At 38.1% G+C, this 21692-nt stretch overlaps 1 long non-coding RNA gene and 1 pseudogene across 2 annotated transcripts; one reads left to right on the top strand and one right to left on the bottom strand.

Annotated features, from left to right (window-relative positions):
* Positions 1-9317: 9317 nt before the first annotated feature.
* On the bottom strand, positions 9318-14473 carry LOC145584974 (uncharacterized). Of its 2 annotated transcripts, none has more exons than XR_014100479.1 (4): positions 14128-14473; positions 13148-13366; positions 11988-12089; positions 9318-9550 (listed from the first exon to the last, which is right to left on the bottom strand). It is a non-coding gene; the product is annotated as an uncharacterized LOC145584974 (long non-coding RNA). The 2 variants fall into 2 exon arrangements; XR_014100480.1 differs by having other exon boundaries at positions 13148-13361.
* A 1200-nt stretch (positions 14474-15673) lies between these two features.
* LOC145587070 (small nucleolar RNA R71) lies at positions 15674-15772 on the top strand (annotated as a pseudogene).
* Positions 15773-21692: the final 5920 nt, after the last annotated feature.

Genomic DNA, 21692 nt, shown 5'->3' with positions numbered 1-21692 from the left:
CCGAAGCTCTACCTGGATGGACGGCATCTAGGCATACCTGCAAGACGGCACGTTGCCTGACTCACCATAGGAAGCGGTTGTCTTGAAGAAACAAGCTACAAACTCCGAGATAAGAAATAGAGAGCTCTTTCAAGGCTGGTTTCTTAAAGCCTCTGTTGAAGTGTGTTACCTTTAAAAGGGGGCAGGAAGTTCTCGAAGAGTTGCATGCGGGATACTGCACCTCTCACATAGGCGGCATAATCCCTAGCTGTCAAGACCAGACGACAGGGTTAATTCTGGCCCACTCTTGAGTCAGACGCCATGGAGATGGTAAAAAAATGTGACAAGTATCAACGGTTTGGCAAGCTCATCCATCAGTCGGCCACTAACCTGACAACAATTCATAGCCCAGTCCCGTTTGCTAAATGAGGCATGGACATCTTGGGACCGTATACGCTTGCACCAGGCGGAAAACTATATATTCTGGTGGCTCTTGATTATTTTACCAAGTGGATTGAGGCAAAGGCGGTTAAAAATATCAAGACTAAGGATGTCATCTCTTTCATTTGGAAGAACATCATCACCCGGTTCAGGGTACCTATGTCTACGGTTTTTGACAATGGCCCTCAGTTCGAAACGCCTCAGCTCAAAACTTAGTTAGGAGATCAAGGGATCTCACATTGTTTTGCATCATTCGACCGACCCCAAGGAAATAGCCAAGTTAAAGCTTTCAACAAACTCATCTCAAACGACATCAAAAGGAAAATAGAAAAAGCCGATGGCTTATGGGAAGAAGAATTAATTCACGTCCTATGGGCCATCCTAACAACTAAAAAAGGGGCAACCGGTGAAACCCCATTTCTCATGGTATACAATGATGAAGCCGTCTTTCCCATCGAACATTATGAGCCGACTCTACGAGTCACGCTATACAATGAAGAGGCAAACTGGGAGGCCATGCGGCTAACATTGGACTCACTCCCGGAATGCAGGGATAATGTCACCTTACGTCATGAGATTTACCGTCTGAGAATGACCAGAGCCTATAACAAGAAAGTTCACAAACGACCCTTGAAAGTTGGGGACTTTGTCTTACTAAAATGGAGGCAACCGGTAGGGCCAACGGGCAAGGAAAGTTGACTCCCAATTGAAAAGGCCGCTACCGGATCTATGAAGAAGTAAGAGACGACACCTATCGTCTGGAAACCCCAGATGGCAAGCGGCTGCATAGAATTTGAATGTAGATAACTTAAAAAGTACTACTTCTAAGAATTGTAAGTTTTTGTAAATAAAAAGCCTATCAATGAAAAAGTTACTTTTTATTTTCAATGTTTATTCTACATGCGCAATGTTTCAGGCACCGCCTGTACAATGTACAGATGGTAAACTTTCACGAACTATATTTAAACTAGGTTAAAACACTTAGTAGCTAATGTCCAAGAGACGTGAGGTCAACGACCAGATGATAAACTAAGTTAAAAACGTAGTAGCTAAATAAATATCTAAGAGATGCGAGGCTAATGGCTGGATGACAATTAATTTTATAAATTCGTCTGCTCCAACATGAGTATGGCGTCCGGCGACCCCCATCCGGGTGGAATCGTCGCAAAGAGTATCTCCCGTCCGAGTGACACAGTGCTTTACAAACGCATACAGACGACAAAAATTAAACGACCTAGTTGGTCAACTCACAGTCGTCTGACCAGGATAATCTAAAGAAGGACTAAATTTACGAAAATCGGATGTCCAAGGACATTAGCCGGTTACCGGACGAAGTTCTAACTTAGATTATTTTTCGAAATTATGCAAGTCCTCCCAATGGGGCAAAAGGACATTGAGAGTAATTGGATTGCAAATACCCCAGGCGGAGGAGAAGGAATTTCAGTATAACTATGTCACCGCCTGGGCTAACGGCTGCTTACTTGTATGATTGGACGGATGTGTACTTGGTTTGGGGAAATCACTACTGTGATTGATTGACTTGGGAACATCTCATACTCCTTAAAGTATCAAAAGTTCCCAAGCCAATCAATCAGCAAAGTACTGAAACCAACCACACAGCCTCCTAAGGGCAAGTACAACCTGTTTGCCATCTGCCACATGCTCTCAAAGAGTTAGGCAAAAATTCAAGTTTATATATATGTACGCAAAATTCAAACGCAAAAAGTGACGCAAATATTGAAACAAGTATTAAACAAAACCGACTCAGTCAATATATTTCATAAATTTAAAACCGACCAAATGGCCAGGTGATAATGTTTACCGGATACGCATCCGGGTCAAAGCAAAAAATAAAAATTATTGATCTACCCGACTCCTTAATCGGTAAAATACACAGATACACGGCACACTGGCCGGAGAAAATAAGGTTGGCATACTGCCGCAGAAAATCCAATGCTACTGAGTTTGCTCCAGCTGGTCTTGGCTTGTTGGGAGGTTTGCTTCAGTCTGATCGGGTTGGACCAGGTTAGGGTTAACCGGGGCTTGCAGTCTGATACCCCGCCTTCTCTTCTTCCTCATCAGAGGCAACCTCAATGCCTTGTTCTAAGGACCATTCCTTAAACGGAGGCGGTGTTTGTTCCTGCAAGACCTCAGCATCGTACACCGCTGTGGCGTATACATACCTCCGGAGATACTCAAAGTCAGACCCTGGGTGAACAAGATCCCAAGTCAGCAACTAGCCGGTTTTGCTCTTTGGACAACTCCTCCTTGTGATAGTTCCTCATTTTAACCATCTCAATTTTGAGCCGGCTGTTCTCTTCCTTAAGTTGGAGGTTCTCCTTGTTTGCCGCCTCCAAAGCCTTCAGTTCAGACTTAATATTTTTAACTCCAACTTTCAGTTGGTGGCTTTGGTGTTGGCTTCCTCAACTGTAGCCGTCAGGGTCTTGATTGGCTCCTCCTATTTCAACTCTTGTTCTTTAATTTCTATTTCACTCATTGTATTTTGATATTGAGTAGAGTTGGGAGCATCCTCGGCCCTCTTTTTAGCATCATTTACCTCCTCTTGCTTCCACCTGAACGGAACCCTGAGCCTGTCCACCCTTAGCATCGTCTGTAGAGTACAGGCTGCAAGTTAGAATTCGGACAAGAAGAATAAAGTACTTGAAATAAGTTCTAAGTTACCTCGGCCAGCAGGGCAAGGATCTGGTCGAAGTTGACCACCTGCAGTGCAGGCACTTTGTCCTTCTCTGACCTAGTGAGGGTTTTAAGCATCCGCTTGGCGAACTGCTGGACATCAGGTCGGCTAATGGAGGCATCTGCACCACAAGAGGTACTTGGCTAGAAGGCAGCATAGACGACACCTAAGTTGTGCCGGCTGCTAAGTGAATCTCCAGACGGGCTTGCTCGAGTCTTGGCTCCCATAAAGTCAAGCGGCCTTGGGGGTTCAACACAGTTATTCTTACCTTGGTCCTTAGTTTGGGAAGTTCCCCCTTCCCCAACGCTGCATTACCGGTTGTAGCATCGAGTGGCACGCCACTCTTTGATACCGTAGAGGCGTCCGGCAATTTTGCAGACGGCCCTAAGCTTTCGCTCATGGCCTTAAGTATAGTCGGGCCCTTACCACCAGTTGTTGGGTGTGTAGGGTTCGACTGAGTAGAGAAAGTTGGTCGAGGGGTGGGGAGGGTTTATTTCCCCACCTTATCTAGGGTCTTCTTTAACTAGTCCCTAGGCCGCTTGAACATCTTGCTAATGGAGCGGGGGATGGGCTTACTGTCACTCTGTAAAACCAGGCAAAGAGGTTATAGTCGGCACATGAAAATGATATAAGTCAATTTTGCAAGAAAGCATGGAATGCGGGCCTTACCCCGTCTTGTTTGGCGTCCAAGGCCGCCTTTCACTTTTCCAACTGCTCTTTCCTCAGTTGAGCAGCCGGTTTGGCAGGTGTCTTGTTAGCATCCACCATTTCTAAAGCTTCTTCTACAGAAGGAAACCGGCTAGATTAGTTAATTTACAACAAGTTTATTAATAACAAAAAGTAAGAAAATAACATCCGGAATGAATTCCATACGTCTCTCAAACATGGTGCTAAGACCACAGATGGAGAGAAATGCCTCATCTTTCGAAAAATCCGAGTGAGGTACCCAATTCTTGGGTACAATTATGTGAGTCCCATCATCCATAGGGGCCATGGTGGTCTCAAAAAACCCCGGCTCTATTATTTTCTCCCAAGCCCTGGGAGGAATGCGAGGAAGGGCACACTATTTACCCAGCAAAGCCTAGTCCTTATTATACCGGCGTAGGAACTGGTTGTGGCCCAAAGTGGGTGAGGAGATCAGGTAGAACTTCTCCTTCCAGTCGGTCCACTTAAACGTCTTGTCCAACGTCATCATATACTGTGGATGCGTTGTCAAGGTGTACCATGCCCCCCATCCGCCTGGAGCCCGGCTCATGTAATGCATGTGAGCAAAGGCCTCAAAGCTAGGCTCAATGTTTTGGAACTCCCAAGCGGAAATATAACTTAGGATATTAATCCATGAATTGGGGGTGAGTTGCTAGACGCCTAACTCATACCCTTTAAAATTCCTTTAATTCCCCTGTGAATTGGGGAAGCGGAGGCCGGATCTAATCACAGCCTCGTAGCAGCCGAAATAGTTATAGGCTTTTACAATATCGTCATCCCAGGCCACCGTCGCCTCCGCAGGCAGTACTACTATTTCCCAGCTGTCCCCTATTGGGTGTTTATCTGTAAAAGCTTTAAAGCTACCCTCCAAAGTAGCAATGTCCTTAAGGGACATGCCCGCCTGCGTGGGGTTTGTCATAGATGGCCCTCTGGCCGGCAGCTGATACTGAGCAGCAACATTTTCCTGGTCAGAGTTGGAAGCCTTTGAGCCAGATCTTTCAGCGGCCTCTTCGTCGCCTGACTCTACATTTGAATTATGGGCAGAGGCGGACTCTTCGCCGCCTGACTCCCTCAAGAACCCATCACTGAGAGTGGTCGGGGTGCCACCCGGAGAAGATCCTGCTTGCTCATCTGACCCCTCGTACTCCCCATCCGGAGTAACTTCATCGGCGGGCACTTCTAGAGCTCACTGTCTTCTTGGCTTGGTAGCCGTCTGTTTTACTCTAGCTATCGTGTCCTGCATAGACACAGAGACGGAGAGATTCGAGGATAAGCAAGGGAGGTCTAAATGTTAAGAAAGGGCACCCCCAGTCCTAGACTTAGCCGTACTAGGAGACCGGCTAATTGACCTAGGCAGTGCCGTGTGTGTTGATGGAGAGTCCATTTTATTTGAAAGCGTATGTACACAAACAGAAAAATTGTAAAAACATGAGAAGAGGAGCGGCGATTACCTTTTGTTTAACTCTGAAACTTTGAAAACAGCCTCAAACGGTGACCGGTTGTGTTCATTGGAAAGACAGACGGAAGCTTGAGAAATCAGCTACAGGCAGAATCAGAGTCTCTTTCTCTAGAAAAATGCTCTCTTTCTCTCTCTAGACTTGAAGAATGGTCAAAGATGGGGGAGAAGGGGGGAGGGTAAAAACCTATTTATAGAAGGGTGAAAACGAGGGCATCCCCGTCACTCTACCAGAAGGTGAACTGTCTTTTTACTGTTCACCATCCACAGGGGGATGCGTGTCACAGGCGCCCTGTGGCCTGCCACGTCACCCCTATGAGGGGAAAATGATTAGGCTAAAAATACGCTAGACATGTGGCCCAATTAGAGAGGGACACGTGTCAGTCTTGGGAACAGATGGAATTGCAGCCTTGAGGGTCCAATTCCCAATAGCGCCGCAAAACGGCGCAGCCCATTAGGTCATCCTGACCTTATGAAGGGCACTTTTTCCAATGACCCTATAAATAGGGAGATCTCCCCCATTTTGAGAGACACAATTCATTTATTACAACCCTACATTCTCTTATATCAGAGAAAACACCTGATCTCGGAATCTAAGAAGATCTCACTTTTACCTTTCCGCAGTTTTTACATTCTCCAACACGTTCTAACTTGATCGTCGGAGGCGGAGCTCTTACCAACCGGAGTCTTCGTGTTTTGCAGGTATAGAGCCCATCGAACAAATCTTCAAGCTGTAACTCTCCCGAGGGACAAAAACACCCAAAACAACGGTTACCCATTACGATTTCTCTACGATCACAGGTGGCAACCACCATAGCGGCGGCGTGCCACATGGCAGCGCGCCACGTGGCAGCACATCGTGGCAGCCACCATGGTGGCGGCGTGACACATGGTAGCGCGCCAAGGTGGCTGCGTGCGACGTGGCAGCGCACCAAGGTGGCGGTGTGCCATGTTGGCAGCCACCAAGTGGCAACGCGCCACGTGGCAGTGTGCCACGTTGGCAATGCCATGTGGCAACGGGCCGCGGATCCGGGTGATGGGTCATGTACGCGGGCCAAAGGGTTGCGGCCCAACCGAACCCAACTTGGAGCTCAAGGTCGGGTGGCACATGGTTAGCTCATAATGCATGTGAGTTGCCTTGGGGTGTAAGTGAGGAAATGGTCCTCACCTAACCATGTGACACTTGTTACTCTGTTATTCCTTGGTTTATTTAACTAATGATTGAATTCAACATTCTTTCTATGTGGGATCTTTTTTTGAAAAAGTCCTACATTGAAAGATGAGTGAAATTCACAAGGAAGCACTCCTTATAAATAGGCAAGGCATACCTTGGGATTGTTCACTTGAGTAAGGTGTTAGAAAAGGCATCTTCATTGAGAAAACTTTTAAACACATATAATTACTCGAGTATTTTGGTCGGGCTTAGCTAACCACTAAGCATTGGACCTTGTCGGGGTCGAGTTGCGGGTGGATACCGTTGGAGGTTTCGCCCTTGCGAGACTAAAGTCTTTCTCAAGTAAGAGCTCGGGATTCGAGCGAAGCACCCGTCAAAGGTAGTTAATCTTTCCTTAATTCTTGTTAATTAAGTTAATTATGTCTTTTGATTATATTAATTGTGAGTGTGATCTTGGCTCGGGTTTTCTTCCGCGATGAGTTGGACTCATCAAAACCCAACAGTGGTATCAGATCCAAGTTCATTTATTTTTATAATCATAATTTTCAAGGTGTTTTTATGGATTTATTTTTCTTGTTTTATGTTGCTAATTATATTAGTAGCTCGGTTTTATTAATTTTAATTCCGTTTTAGAGCTTATTATGGCCCGAACCCAGATTTTCGCCCAAAAATAGTGAATTTTTGGTGGAAAAGGTGTTGTGGAAATGATTTTACCCTTTTAGAACTGTGTTTTAGGCCAAAATCCGACTAGAAATGCCTTTTTCGAGGGATTTTTCGTTTTAATGACATATTTATGTTGATTATGTATATGGTTCTTTCCTTAATGTTTCTGCAGTTTTGAACCTCTTTAAGCATGGTTACATGGTAGTAAGATTGGTTTTTATTTTCACATAATTGAAAATCCATTGCATTAAGTGTGAAAAATTTGTTCTTTGAGGCTTCTAAGTACTAAAGATCCAATCTTTAATTGTTTTAAGTGGTTAGAACTTTGAGTTGCTAAATTCCATGAATTTTTGGTTGAACTTTTGATTTAATCATGTATTAAGTTGATTGGAATCATAAAGTTTAAATCTTGTGATAGAAATTTCATTTGTCTTCATATTGGAAGATATAATTTTTCAAGGATTCACAAGTTAAAGTTAGAATCTTTATTTGAATATTTGTGTTCATAATTCTAACTCCCCTTTATTTTGTCAAAATCTCATGATTAATTTAAATTAATTAAATTAATAGTGAGTTATTACCCTTGCTCATTTTGTTGCACCAAATTAAACCAATTTTTATTAAAGAATGGTTCTTGGAAATAATTTTGGTTATATGCACCTTGATGAATTTTTATTTAAGTTGGACTTGTAATAATTTTTCATTTTTGGCTCATTTTATTAATTCTAAAATTAATTTGGAATTAATTATTTAGTCACGCAAAATTTGGGTTAAAAACCCGGGGATATTACACGAAAATCGAGGGCAAAGCATCCCTTGGCGTGCCGGGCTGCAAAGCAGCCCACATGTGGCTGCCAAGGGGCTGCCTCGAGGTGGTGCAGCCTGTGCGTGGTTGCTGCCCGTGGCTTGCTTGCGCGTGCTCGAGCCTTGTGGTGCGTGGCATGCTATATATGTATGTATGCATGTTGGTGCTTGATAGGGGTTAATGTGCGTAGGCATTGCTTGCGGAGCAATGTGGTGCAATGAGCTCGCACGACATGGCCATCATGGGTAACGATTTGGTGTGTGAAAGTTCGCTGATGTGGTCGGTGTAACGCATAAGCGACATCGGAAGTCACTCCCACATTCATTGAGCATCAATCGGTTGTGCGAGTAGTGAGCACTCCAAGTCTTGGTGCTAGGCACTTAGAAATTTGGACTACGCAATTTTGTATTCTTTTGCCGTTTTAATTATTTTAATTAATTATTTTGGTTTTAATTATTTTAATTAAATTATGATGCTAGGCCTCGGTTTTGAGCGGCATTGGCAAAATTTTATTTTGGCAAAATTTTGGGTTTACCGACTTAATTAATTGGATTAATTAAGTTGGATGCGAAATTTAGTGGGAGCTTCAATTTTTTAATTGTGTTAAATTACATAATCGGTTAAACAACTTTGACTAGTTTTAATTAGGCGTGTTAATTGGATTAACGACCTAAATTAGTTACTAGTTTACGCGTGTTTGTGCATTGTTACTTGTTTATCATTGTAAAATGCATGGGTCATTCACAAATAGTGAATGGATGAATGAAATGTATATTCTCCCGCAGGTTTTATAAAGTTGGCAACTAGTGGGGCCCGATTAGGATAGAAAATACGACCTGCGTTCCGTGATGTATTTTTTGTAAATCCGTAATGGGCAGTGCCCTTTACGTATGCGGCCGTTACGGATGGCCATTGTTATTCGTAACGGGCACCGTACGTTACAAATAACAACTTATTCGTAATGGGTAACTTAAATGCCCATTACAAATAAATACTTATTCGTAACGGGCGTTTCAGGTGCCCGTTACGAATAAATTGTTATTTTAGTACAATAAGTCATTATTCGTAACGGGCACTTAAAACGCCCGTTACGAATAACACAAGTGCCCGTTACGAATAATGGGTTATTCGAAACGGACGTTTTAAGTGCCTGTTACGAGTAAGGATTTATTTTTTATAAATAAGTACCTATTTGTAACGGGCAACAAAAATACCCGTTACGAATAAGTACGTATTTGTAGCTGACTTTTCCTCCGCCCGATACAAATAGTCATTAAATTAATTTTTTTTTTGATTGAATTTTGGCAGCATTTATTTATATATAATTAATATATATTAAGTAAAATCTGTTATAATAAACCTGTTCCTGTAATTAACAATTATACCGAACAAACATTCGTAGAAATTAATAAGACATAATATAAAAATATAAGTAAAACATTACAAACAAAAACTTGTATAAGTTTATCCAACACATACAACAACACTAATAATATTACTTTGTTCCACCTATTCTACCTAAGCTAATAGTTATGCATTCAATAAATATTTAGTTCTAAAGTATTGCGCCCACTGTTCTCGAACCTCATTCAACTCGTCAACATCATAAGGGGCTTTCCTTGGACAAAAATCCTTCAAAAAAAAACATATGAATGAGGTTACAAAATAAAAACAATCATTAGAATAAATGTGATGGTCCAAATTATAGAAATAAAACTCAAGATATAGAAATAAAACACATAACATCCATAATTAACTTATACTTTGGTTTCTATGAATTGAAATCACTGAAATATGACCATTTACTCACTTTTGGGAGCATATAGAGCCAAAAAGGCTATAAAATTGCCTAAGGGACTTCTATCTTTCCCATCTTTCATGTATTGGTCAAAATTATAGAAATAAAACACATAACATCCTTAATTAACTTATAGTTTGGTTTTATGAATTGAAATCAATAAAATATGACCATTTACTCACTTTTGGAAGTGTATAGAGCCAAAAAGGCTTCAAAATTGCCTAAGGGACTTTTATCTTTCCCATCATTCATGTATTAGTCCAAATTATAGAAATAAAATACATAACTCCATAATAAACGTATATTTTGGTTCCTATAAATTGAAATCAATGAAATATGATCATTTACTCACTTTGGGAAGCATATAGAGCAAAAAAGGCTTAAAATTGCCTAAGGGACTTCTATCTTTCCCATCTTTCATGTATTAGTCCAATTTATAGAAATAAAATACATAACATCCATAATTAACTTATATTTTGGTTTCTATGAATTGAAATCAATGAAAAGTGACCATTTACTCACTTTTGGGAGCATTTAGAGCCAAAACGGCTTCAAAATTGCCTAAGGGACTCCTATCTTTCCCATCTCTCATGTATTAGTCCAATTTATAGAAATAAAATACATAACATCCATAATTAACTTATATTTTGGTTTCTATGAATTGAAATCAATTAAAGGTGACCATTTACTCACTTTTGGGAGAATTTAGAGCCAAAAATGCTTCAAAATTGCCTAAGGGACTTCTATCTTTCCAATCTTTCACGTATTAGTCCAAATTATATAATTAACACATAAAATCCATAATTAACTTATATTTTTGTTTCTATGAATTGAAATCAATGAAATATGACCATTTACTCACTTTTGAGAGCATTTAGAGCCAAAAATACTTCAAAATTGCCTAAGGGACCTCTATATTTCCCATCTTTCATGTGTTGGTCCAAATTATAGAAATAAAACACATAACATCCTTAATTAACTTATATTTTGGTTTATATGAATTAAAATCAATAAAATATGACCATTTACTCACTTTTAAAAGCGTATAGAGCCAAAAAGGCTTCAAAATTGCCTAAGGAACTCCTATCTTTCCCATCTTTCATGTATTAGTCTAAATTATAGAAATAAAACACATAAAATCCATAATTAACTTATCTTTTGGTTTCTATGAATTGAAATCAATGAAAAGTGACCATTTACTCACTTTTGGATGCATTTAGAGCCAAGAAGGCTTCAAAATTGCCTAAAGGACTCCTATCTTTCCCATCTTTCCTGTATTAGTCCAATTTATAGAAATAAAATACATAACATCCATAATTAACTTATATTCTGGTTTTTATGAATTGAAATCAATTAAAAGTGACCGTTTACTCACTTTTGGGAGCATTTAGAGCAAAAAATGCTTCAAAATTGCCTAAGCGACTTCTATCTTTCCCATCCTTCACGTATTAGTCCAAATTATACAAATAAACACGTAAAATCCATAATTAACTTATATTTTGGTTTCTATGAATTGAAATCAATGAAATATGACCATTTACTCACTTTTGAGAGCATTTAGATCCAAAAATGCTTCAAAATTGCCTAAGGGACTTCTATATTTCCCATCTTTCATGTGTTGGTCCAAATTATAGAAATAAAACACATAACATCCTTAATTAACCTGTATTTTGGTTTTTATGAATTGAAATCAATGAAATATGACCATTTACTCACTTTTGAAGGCGTATAGAGCCATAAAGGATTCAAAGTTGCCTAAGGGACTCCTATCTTTCCCATCTTTCATGTATTAGTCCAAATTATAAAATAAAACACATAACATCCATAATTAACTTATATGTTGGTTTCTTTGAATTGAAATCAATGAAAAGTTACCATTTACTCACTTTTGGGAGCATTAAGAGCCAAAAAGGCTTCAAAATTGCCTAAGAGACTTGTATATTTCCCATCTTTCATGTATTAGTCCAAATTATAGAAATAAACATATAACATCCATAATTAACTTATATTTTGGTTTTTATGAATTGAAATCAATGAAATATGACCATTTACTCAATTTTGAGAGAATTTAGAGCCAAAAATGCTTCAAAATTGCCTAAGGGACTTCTATCTTTCCCATCTTTCATGTGTTGGTCCAAATTATAGAAATAAAACTCATAATATCCCTAATTTAGAGCATTTATAGAAATAAAACTTATAACATCCCATCCAAATCTTTTGATAGCATTTAGAGCCAACAATGCTTCAAAATTTGCAAAAAAAACTACTAACCTCCTCTAAGACACCTTTGCACTCCAAGTGAGAAGTAACAATCTCATACATGTATCTCATAATGTAGTAGCCACATTCAACGCCTCCTTGTTGTCGAGCACACTAGCATATATAACAAATAGTTAAATATTTTAAACCATACATAAAACATAAGACATAAAACATTATCAGCTTATCACAACATAATTCTTCGTGATACTTTAAACCATACACGACAGTTCCTTTTTATTAGTAACCAAGCTTCATTATTCCCAGGTCCCAACTTAGCAAAACAACTGTGATCATTTCCAAAATTGACATATATTCTCAACCTTTATCTGTGAAATTCAGAATCATAATTCCTTGAAAGTGATAAGTTCCTGTACAAACCCATGCTCTACCACTTAATGTTCTTCCTTGAAAATTTCTGGACCTGACATCAGAGAGTTGTACAAGCAAGAAAGGAAAAGAAGCCAATATATTGTACACCAACTGTAAATAGTTTTCTCTCTCTCTTACTTATGATGGTTCTGAAGGTATATACAACATTGCCCGATAAGGCTTTAGGGCCTTACTAATATAATTCTAGAAAAATGACGATTCTGCGGCTCATCAAACTAGCCAAGATATCCCACTAATAATGATGCCCAAATATAGCTGAAGAATGAACTGATGGAGTTTATAAAGAACAAAAAGAACTTAAGAAAGCGACTCTCAACCACTAAAGCTAGCACGAAACCAGCACTAGTAAAATATTGAATAGAAAAGAAATTAGGAAGCGAATATAATACTGTAGAGAAGCCAAAGTATGAAGACACTGTGGACCATTAAAGGCAAGACACGACTTGCTCAGGTTCCCCAGAACTCCAGTACTACAAACTGAAAATTATCAGCAGTATGTCTCAAGACTTCACTATGCTGCTGAACAAATACCAAGTATTGCCTAAAGTTCAGAGGAGCTTAATCGGACATCATATATGATAATTTCTGGAAAATATGGTTCCTTTTGGCAATATAGCTTAGTGTAATTGCTCTTGAAACTCTGATCAGTTCATTTATCATCTCATTTAGCAACTACTTTCCTTTCTTTTCTCCTTCTCCCCCCAATTTATGCAACTTTTATTCTTTTCCAACTACACTACCCAACAAACAGTTGTAGAGCATTGTTAAAATCAAACCACCTGAAACCCCGACGTGCATCTCTCCTATATGGAGCATCACGAAAAGAAGGGCGTTGAGATCGCGATTCTACGATCTCGAGGACTCCTGCTTCTGCTACGGCTACGGCTTAGGCTTAGGCTCCTGCTGCGCGAACTTCTCTTCAATTCCTCTCTTCCCCTTTCTAAACAAACTGATCTTCAAACGCCAACACTCAACTCCAACCAGCACATGAAGCTACCCTGCCAAAAACTATCCCCATCAATCCACTGATTGTCCATAACCAAATTCCAATGCTACATATAAGTCCCTATCCAACAAAAACCAACTACAGCACACATAGAGTTCAACAATCCACACCACACCTGGTTAGTTATAACAAAAACCTCAACAACAACAACACACCCCAAAAAATTCAAGCGCCACAAGAAAAACTACAGAATTTAGGAGGACTCCCCCACAAATCAGAGAGTTATAACAAGACCCCTTTCTTAACAGCCCACCAAAAAAGCCGGATCAATTATCACTGGCTTTCCCCTTTTATTCCTGAAATAAATATTTTACCATTCAATATTATTATAATTACAGTATTATTTATAACACCCTTTTATAATTACAATATCGTGTTACCCCTCGCATTTCCATCTAGTAAAATGCAAAGTTATACTATAGACATCTACCATGGAGTATATCAATCTACCTTATTCAATCTTGCTATATAGTTGAGCTTTAACCATGATTTTATTTATGAAAAATCAAATGGACTTTTCAGCAAGAAATAAATTAGAATCTTAATTCGAATCCATCTAAAACATTATGAATTTAAGATTTATTTCCACCCAATGGAAAAAATCAAATTAAACATGTAAAATCAATCAATTAATTCGGAAAAATAAAAAATAAAAAAAAAACCCTATAATTAAGTAATTGCAATTAAGCAAATTGAAACAAGGGTTACGAAATTGGGGGAGGAGAGAGAAAGATAGCATCAAATTGATCTTACAGGAAGCTATTGATGGGAGTTTCTTGAGCAGGAAGAGAGAGCTTGAGCTGCTTCAATGGAGAGAGCGCTGCTGCGTGAGAGAGGGAGTAGAGAGCGCTGCTTCAATGGAGAGAGCGCAGCTAAGTTGCGACGAGAAAGCGCACCGGAGTTTGGAGAGGACCGAGCTGAGGAACGGCCGGAGTTGAGGGAGCTGAGGACCACCGGAGTTTGGAGAGGACGAGCTCAAGATCAGCCGGAGTTCGGGGAGCTGAGGTCTAAACTGAGCTTCAATATTATTAGAGAGAGAAAGGGGAAATATTTTGATGAGAGAGAGAGTGATGAGAAAGGGGAAATTAAAAAGGTTACGGTTTACTTTGAAACATTATTCGTAACGGATATTCCTAGTTAGTTACGACTAGTGGGTTATTTGTATCGGGCAAGACTTGTTGGTTACGACTAGTTGGTTATGCCCATTACAAATAACAACTTATTCGTAACGGGCACTAATCTGCCCGTTACAAATATATCTTTTCCTGCTTTACAGCTTATTTGTAACGGACATTGATTTTGCCCGTTACAAATGATGTAAGTGTAACGGGAAATCATATGCCCGTTATAAATAGCTTGTTACAAATAAGCTTTTTTCCACTAGTGCCTTTTAAGCTAAGGCTTGAACAAATAAATGGTTATTGTGTTCCATAATCAGCAAACAATCCGTTAACACACGGAAAGACTCACATTTAAAGTAAAGAGCAATAGTTGTAAATTATGATTAGCACTACCTTGGTTATGATTTCCACCACCTTGATTATGATTACCACTACCTTGGTTATGATTTCCATAACCTTGGTTTTGGTTACCATAACTTTGGCCTTGATTACCATAATTTTGGCTTTGATTTTGGCCACTATAACCTTGATTATTATAGCTACCACGAGAACCTTGGTTTCCTTGGTTTCTATAACCACCACCTTGGTTATAGTTGTCAAAATTGCCTTGGCCTTGGTAGTTCCTATTCCATTGACCTCTTTGGTTATCAAACCTTTGACCATTGTTATTCGACACATAATTCACATGTTCACTCTCATGGTTATCAAACTCATCAATACATTCATTAGGACAAGTACTAGAGTCATGATCATACGATCCACATGCATCACAAAACAAGCAACCCATAGGCATATTATGTGAAGAGGGAGGGGGTTGAGAGTTAGAAGGAGTACCTCTCCCCTTAAATTGGGAGGGAAGATTCGAAGCTTGAGAAGAGGAAGAAGTGCTCTCCAACTTAGCTTTGATTGCGGTGACCTCTTTTCCTAAGTTTGTCATTTGGGAGGAAAGGTTGTTGATCGCATTTAGATGGTCCACCGAGTAAAATGAAGATTGCTTGCTTGAAGAGTCCCTCTCCCCATCTTGCCAATCCCTATAGTATGTCACCACGTCCTCAATGATGTCCACAACTTTTTCTTTGGTCTTGTTCATGATAGGGCCCCCGGCCCCTCCATCAAGGCATGACTTGCCTTGGGGACTTAAACCGCCATAGAAGATTTGGATCACTTGGTATGTTGGGATTCCGTGGTGAGGGCACTCCCTTTGATACTCCTTAAATCTCTCCCATGCTTCGTAAAGGCTTTCACTTGGCCTTTGCTTGAACCCTTGAATCAAGGCTCTTGCCTCCGCCGTCTTCTTTTGAGGGTAGAAGCGGGACAAGAAGGCCTTTGTGACATCGTCCCAAGTTCTCAAGGAGTTTGGCTTCACCTCTTTGTCTAGCCACTCCAAAGATCTTCCTATGAGAGAGAAAGGGAACAACTTGAGGCGGATGAATTCTTGAGAAACCCCATTGACTTTGATGGTGTTGCAATATTTTTCAAACTCCTTAAGATGGTTCAATGGGCTCTCATTCTTAGCCCCACTATATTGTCTTCTCTCAATCAAGGTGATCATTGCCGGCCGAATTTCGAAGTCATTTGCCGGTGTAGTAGGTGGAGCTATGCCGCTCTCAAACCTATATGCACCGGGCACTCCAGGCTCCTTCAAGGCCACTCTAGGATTTTCACCCATGCCTTGATCTTCTTGAATCTCTTCTTCGCTTGAAGAACTATAACCCAAGGATCTATTAGCCACTCTTCTTCTTGAAAGAGTTCTCTCAATTTCCGGATCAAGGGGAACAATGGAACGATCACGGGTTCTATGCATGCAAAACTCAAAGAAAATATTAGTAGCACGGCTACAAGTGTATCCTAAAGAAACAAAATCTTTTTGTATTTTTCAAATAAAATGAAGTAGACTCAACAACAAAAGCTAAACACCAATAGCATTCCCCGGCAACGGCGCCATTTTGACAAGAGGAAAATGCATGTCGTTATCTACCCTTTCCCCAAGTCAAACTAAATTTGTAAACACCTAACCAACCTTATATGAATATAGGGCAAGTTGTATTATACACACAATACTATATAGTTTAATTTAGGTTAATTTCGCTAGGTGTTTATTTGGGTAAAGTAATTAACCCCTAAATCAGTTAGGTCATTAAGTATTTATTAATTTTGGATCGGGTCATTTCGAGTATAGTTCGGGTCGCTTTGGGTTTTGGGTCCGTTTGGATCAATCAATTCGGGTAAAATTCAGGTCGAATCACTTCGGGTATCGGGTTAGTCTCGGGTCGAGTCAATTCGGGTATCGGGTCAACTTCGTGTCGGGTGAATTCGGGTCGGGTCAATTTGGGTATCGGGTCATGTTCAGGTCAACTCTACTTCGGGCTAGGTATGGGTTGGATTGGGTCAGCTTTGTGTTCGGGTCAATTTCGGGTCGGGTCAGGATTGCCAGCTCTAGTCCGAACTACAAAGGTTTTGATCCGTGAGTGGATTAAAATCCTACGGTATGTAGTTAAAGTTTGGTGCTCAAACCTACCTTATATTAATTATTATATTATTTTATGTGACTAACATGCCTTAAAACTTGAATACGCATTAGTAAGAGTTCGTTCTTTAGAACGGAAGAGAAGACGAGTTCTAGATGTTCAATTCTCTTAACCTAAATCCCGGACTCAAGACTGTGCCTTACATTTTCTTTTTATGGAGTTAGCAGTTAGTTTTTAGTGTTATTTCTTAAAATTGACTATTTTACAATTCGTCCTTATTCGGGTAAAAATAAGGTGGCGACTCTAAGTTTTAATGAAAATAGGATAGTACACCAGGGTGCACCATGTGCATGGTGCACCCGGAAGGCGGAAAGAACATATGGTTGTTTGATAAAGAACATACCTTGTTTGACAAAGAACATACTCATATATGTTTGATAATATGTTCTTTTATACTTATGTTCTTTAACATATGTTGATTAAACATGTTTTTTGGGCTTTAAAAATATAAAGTACGTTCTTTGAATTTGGCTCATATGTTTTTTGAGGTAATGAGTAACGCACAATTTATTATTATTTTTTTAATCATATAACATTTTTTTTTATCGTATGTTCTTTGAGTTTGGTCAGTGTGTTCTTCGGGTATGAATTATATGTTCTTTACATTATAATTTATGTTCTTTTAACCTATATTATTTTGAATTTTGAAATTTAATTTGAAAATGAAATCTTGAATTTTTTTAGTTGAAAATATTTTAGATAAAGAACTAAAATTATTATGGAAAGTTGAATTTTTGGAGAGAGAGAACTATTTTTGGGGAAATGATATCTTTGGTAAAGATTTTTTCCGTTAATGTGTTATTTTTCATAAAATTTTAATAAAAATTTTATCATATTCTTTTTGTAATATCTTTATGTTCTTTAATAATGCATGTTCATTGTTAAACACAAACATGTTCTTTTTCAAAAACTTGAATGTTCTTTTTCGAACATCTAAATGTTCTTTCCGCCTTTTTTTTATTTAACCGGGTGCACCATGCTCATGGTGCACTCGGGTGCACAGATCATGCATTAGTTTTTAATTAAAAGTCTTATTAGACACTTAAGTAGAACCTCTATAGACTAATTTGTCCACTTAAAACTAGGTACCACATACAGTTATGTGGGTTCTTGTTACATTTGTCACGATATATATTTAAAAATATCAAATTTTCATAAATTTTTTTTATCGATAATTAAAGATATGAATGGTTGAAGATATGCATTGGCAAACTTGACTAAACAAACGTATCAACTAAAAAGAAACGGATGAAGTATAACCTTAGAAAAAAAAATTCATTTTAGTCAAAATAATCTAATTTCAACAAATATCAGCCGAAGAGAACATGGCCTATGTGGGATTGGATCTTGGCTTTAATTGGTGAATTTATTCATATTTTATCGTACACCTATAAGCATGCATATACCTACACGAAATTGTACATATGTAGGAATGTGTATGGTGATTAGGGCCTGGGTTTTGGCGATTGGCTGTGGTGGCTTGCCACCTTACCATTTGCGTTCAGAGGGCTTGGTGTTTATTCCGATCCGCAGGTGATGTTCGTCATTATGCTTTACTTGCTTCTCGATTACAGTCTGCTGGGTTGCAGACAAAGCTTTTACGGCATGCTGGCATTGTTGGTCTTGGTCGAGCCTGTAATACCCCGTATTTTGTCACGTATTTCTCTATTTAATTAATTATTATTTCATAAAAAGGGTATTTGGGGTAATTTAACTTACTATTTGAATTTGGAGCCAAAATGATATTTGAATTTTGTCGCCAAAAATACTTTTGAAATCTAATTATTATTTTTAGAGTTTTGGATAAGATTTATTATCCATTTATCTTATTTTAAAAATTGAATTATTTATATATATATTTTGGATATTTTAATTAAATAAAATTATACTTTATTATTTATTATAAAGGGCCGAAAATTCCTAAACTAATGGCTGAGAATTTTAAATTTTCTATGTATAGAAAATCTGATTTTCTTAGTTATTTTATTTGGTAAATAATTGGTATTTTTGTAATTAATTATTTTATAAAATAGATATTATTCACACAATTAAAACAACTTCCTAAAATACACTAGGATGGTTCGAAAATTTGAGCTATGGAAGCTCAATATTTTTTGCCCCCTTGGGTGATTTTTAGAGGAATTATTTTGGTAATTTGTATTTTTAATTATCTTCCTCAAAATTAATATTTTCCTTAATTTTATTTTTCCATCTCCTAAATATTTGATCACCTTATTTTCCTACCTTATATCTCCCTTGATTATTCCCCAAGTATTCTACATTACCATATTATTATTCATGACAACACACCTTCCATATTTTTTATTATTCTCAATCACCTTAATATCAAATCTTTCCCTATTTCTTTATTCACCTCTCCAAGTAATTTCTTAATTCTTCTTGCCATAATTCTTCCTACATTTTCCTATCATAATTCATGCTTAAGCTAGCCTATAAATACCCCTTTAATTCATGAGCAAACACTCACCCCAATTCTCTTAATTCTCTCATTCTTTTCTTATTCTCCTTCTTGTGTGCCAACTGCCGCCGCCAGCCACCACCACCAGCCGCTGGCCTCCCTTGCCGCCATCTCTCCTCCTTTTTTTCCTTTGGTTTTTTATCTATTCTTCTTCTCTTCTCTTATTTAATTAATTATTATTATTACTGGGAATTTATAAAAATTATTATGATTAGTTTTAATTAAATAAAATCAGATTTTTAATTATGTTTATTAGAAACTAATTTATAAGGTTCATGTACATATAGTTGGGGGTCTTTAATTTAATTGTTGTGATTATTTGTTAACCTTATATTGATTAAGGTTATATTTCATTGTAGAGTGTGTTCAATCAATGTTCTTAAAGTTCTTTTGTGTGGTTTTCTAGCAAGGATCAAGGTACGTTTAGGTGGTTAGATACCTTTAAAAGTGATTAGACTGAATAAGCATGTTTTGAATAATTTTTATTAAATTGAATTGAATTGTGATTTGTGAAATAAAAGTATGTTTAAATAATTGGTTTTAAATAAATAAGTTGAGGATTTATTATATATCATGTTTTGATTAATTAAAATTATTATTCATGTTTAAAAATGTTTGATTTTGAAAGCTTGTGGAATTAAATAAAAAGGAGTTTTGATTATATTGGAATTATTGGTTTAAAAAGGGATTGATTGATTTATTGAATTATTATTATTAAGGCTTTACAAGCATGTTAGTAATCCCATTATGCGGATATGGTTGATAAGACTTTGGACTTTGTATGACCGAGTCTTTCCTCAAGAATAGCCTTGTAATATAAGGAGACTAGCTTGGGGGGTGTGCACACTTGGGTGAGGAATTGGATTTAAAAAGGAATTGGTTTTATTGATTATTATTGAATTATTGAGTTATTGGAATTGTTTGAAATATTGGAATTGGTTTTAAATCATAAGCTTGGGATTACTGGATTAATTATTGGAATTGAATTTTAAAAGCATGTATGCTAATAAATTGAATTTAATTATCTTGCACTCATCGTACTTAGCATATTTTGCTAATTCCTCTTTGTTTTTTTTTGCCCTGCTTGCGTTAATGGGAAGCAGTGTTGACTAATTTCAGATGGAGTCAATATGTGAGCATATGGAGTCCCTAGAATTTCTTCATCTAGATTAGGAATGTTGGTCCTTGTCTTTATTTATGAGTACTCATGACTATAGTTACTATTTATGGTATTATTAATAAAGAAAGAGTATTGAAGATTCCGCTACAAAGTATTGCTTTTATTTAGTAAGTTTGAGTAGCCTTGCATAATCACGCGGCGGTAATACACCTAAGTCTATCTCAACTGTATAATTATACGTATTTTACTAGTATTTCCTTAGAGGGAGATTTGGGGGTGCTATGGAGTCTTTGAAGATGCATTGAGTCTGTTTAATAGAACAACGGCAGAATCTAACATTTTAAGTGATCATACTGAGGTCGCTACCCCTAAACTCATGAATAAATTGGTTGATATATATTTCACAAAGGTTACAACTTCTACATAATCCACCTTTTCTTTATCTCCTCGATAATGAGCTTTGTGGAAATTATAGCAGGGAAATCGCACCTCTGCTTCGCTTCGGGTGGCCCCTATTTTGGGCTTGGGTCAGACGATGAACGCAAGACTTACAGATGTGTATGTGTTGGCTACCGGTTGGGTGTTTCATTGTTCTCTGTCTCAAAACCGTGCTATGCTTGTTCAAGGGTTTTTACTAGGGATATTTTTGGTGATGACGTGGTATCGTGTGCTAGTATTATTGGTTTTAAACATCAGCATAATGTTGTTCAGGATACCCTTGTTGATGTTTGCTATCATTCTGGGATTTTAACAACCAAGAAGGTTGACATTGGGTTGTCTGGGGGGAACGACGAGGCCTTCAAACCTGCAGATGTGTTAATTTATTCCTAGGATCGTGGTCGCGATGTGTGTGTTGATTTGACATGGTCTTGTCCTTTGATACATTTTAAGCTATCTAACTTTGTTCCTGGATGGGTTGTGGCTGATGTGACTCATCGAAAGCGGGTTAAGTATTATTTTAAGCTAGTTGTACGGCAATTGAATATGGTTTATTCCCTTCTTCTTTTCTTCACTTTGGGAAATAGAGAAGGAGGTTGTTGCATTGCTGAAGTGGGTTTAGAAGTTCTCGA

This window comes from Chenopodium album, chromosome 16, assembly GCF_948465745.1.
Source record: "Chenopodium album chromosome 16, dcCheAlbu1.1, whole genome shotgun sequence".
NCBI classification, from domain to species: domain Eukaryota; kingdom Viridiplantae; phylum Streptophyta; class Magnoliopsida; order Caryophyllales; family Amaranthaceae; genus Chenopodium; species Chenopodium album.
The sequence above is the reverse complement of the archived record's forward strand: the minus strand, read 5'-3'. Positions and strand labels throughout refer to the sequence as shown.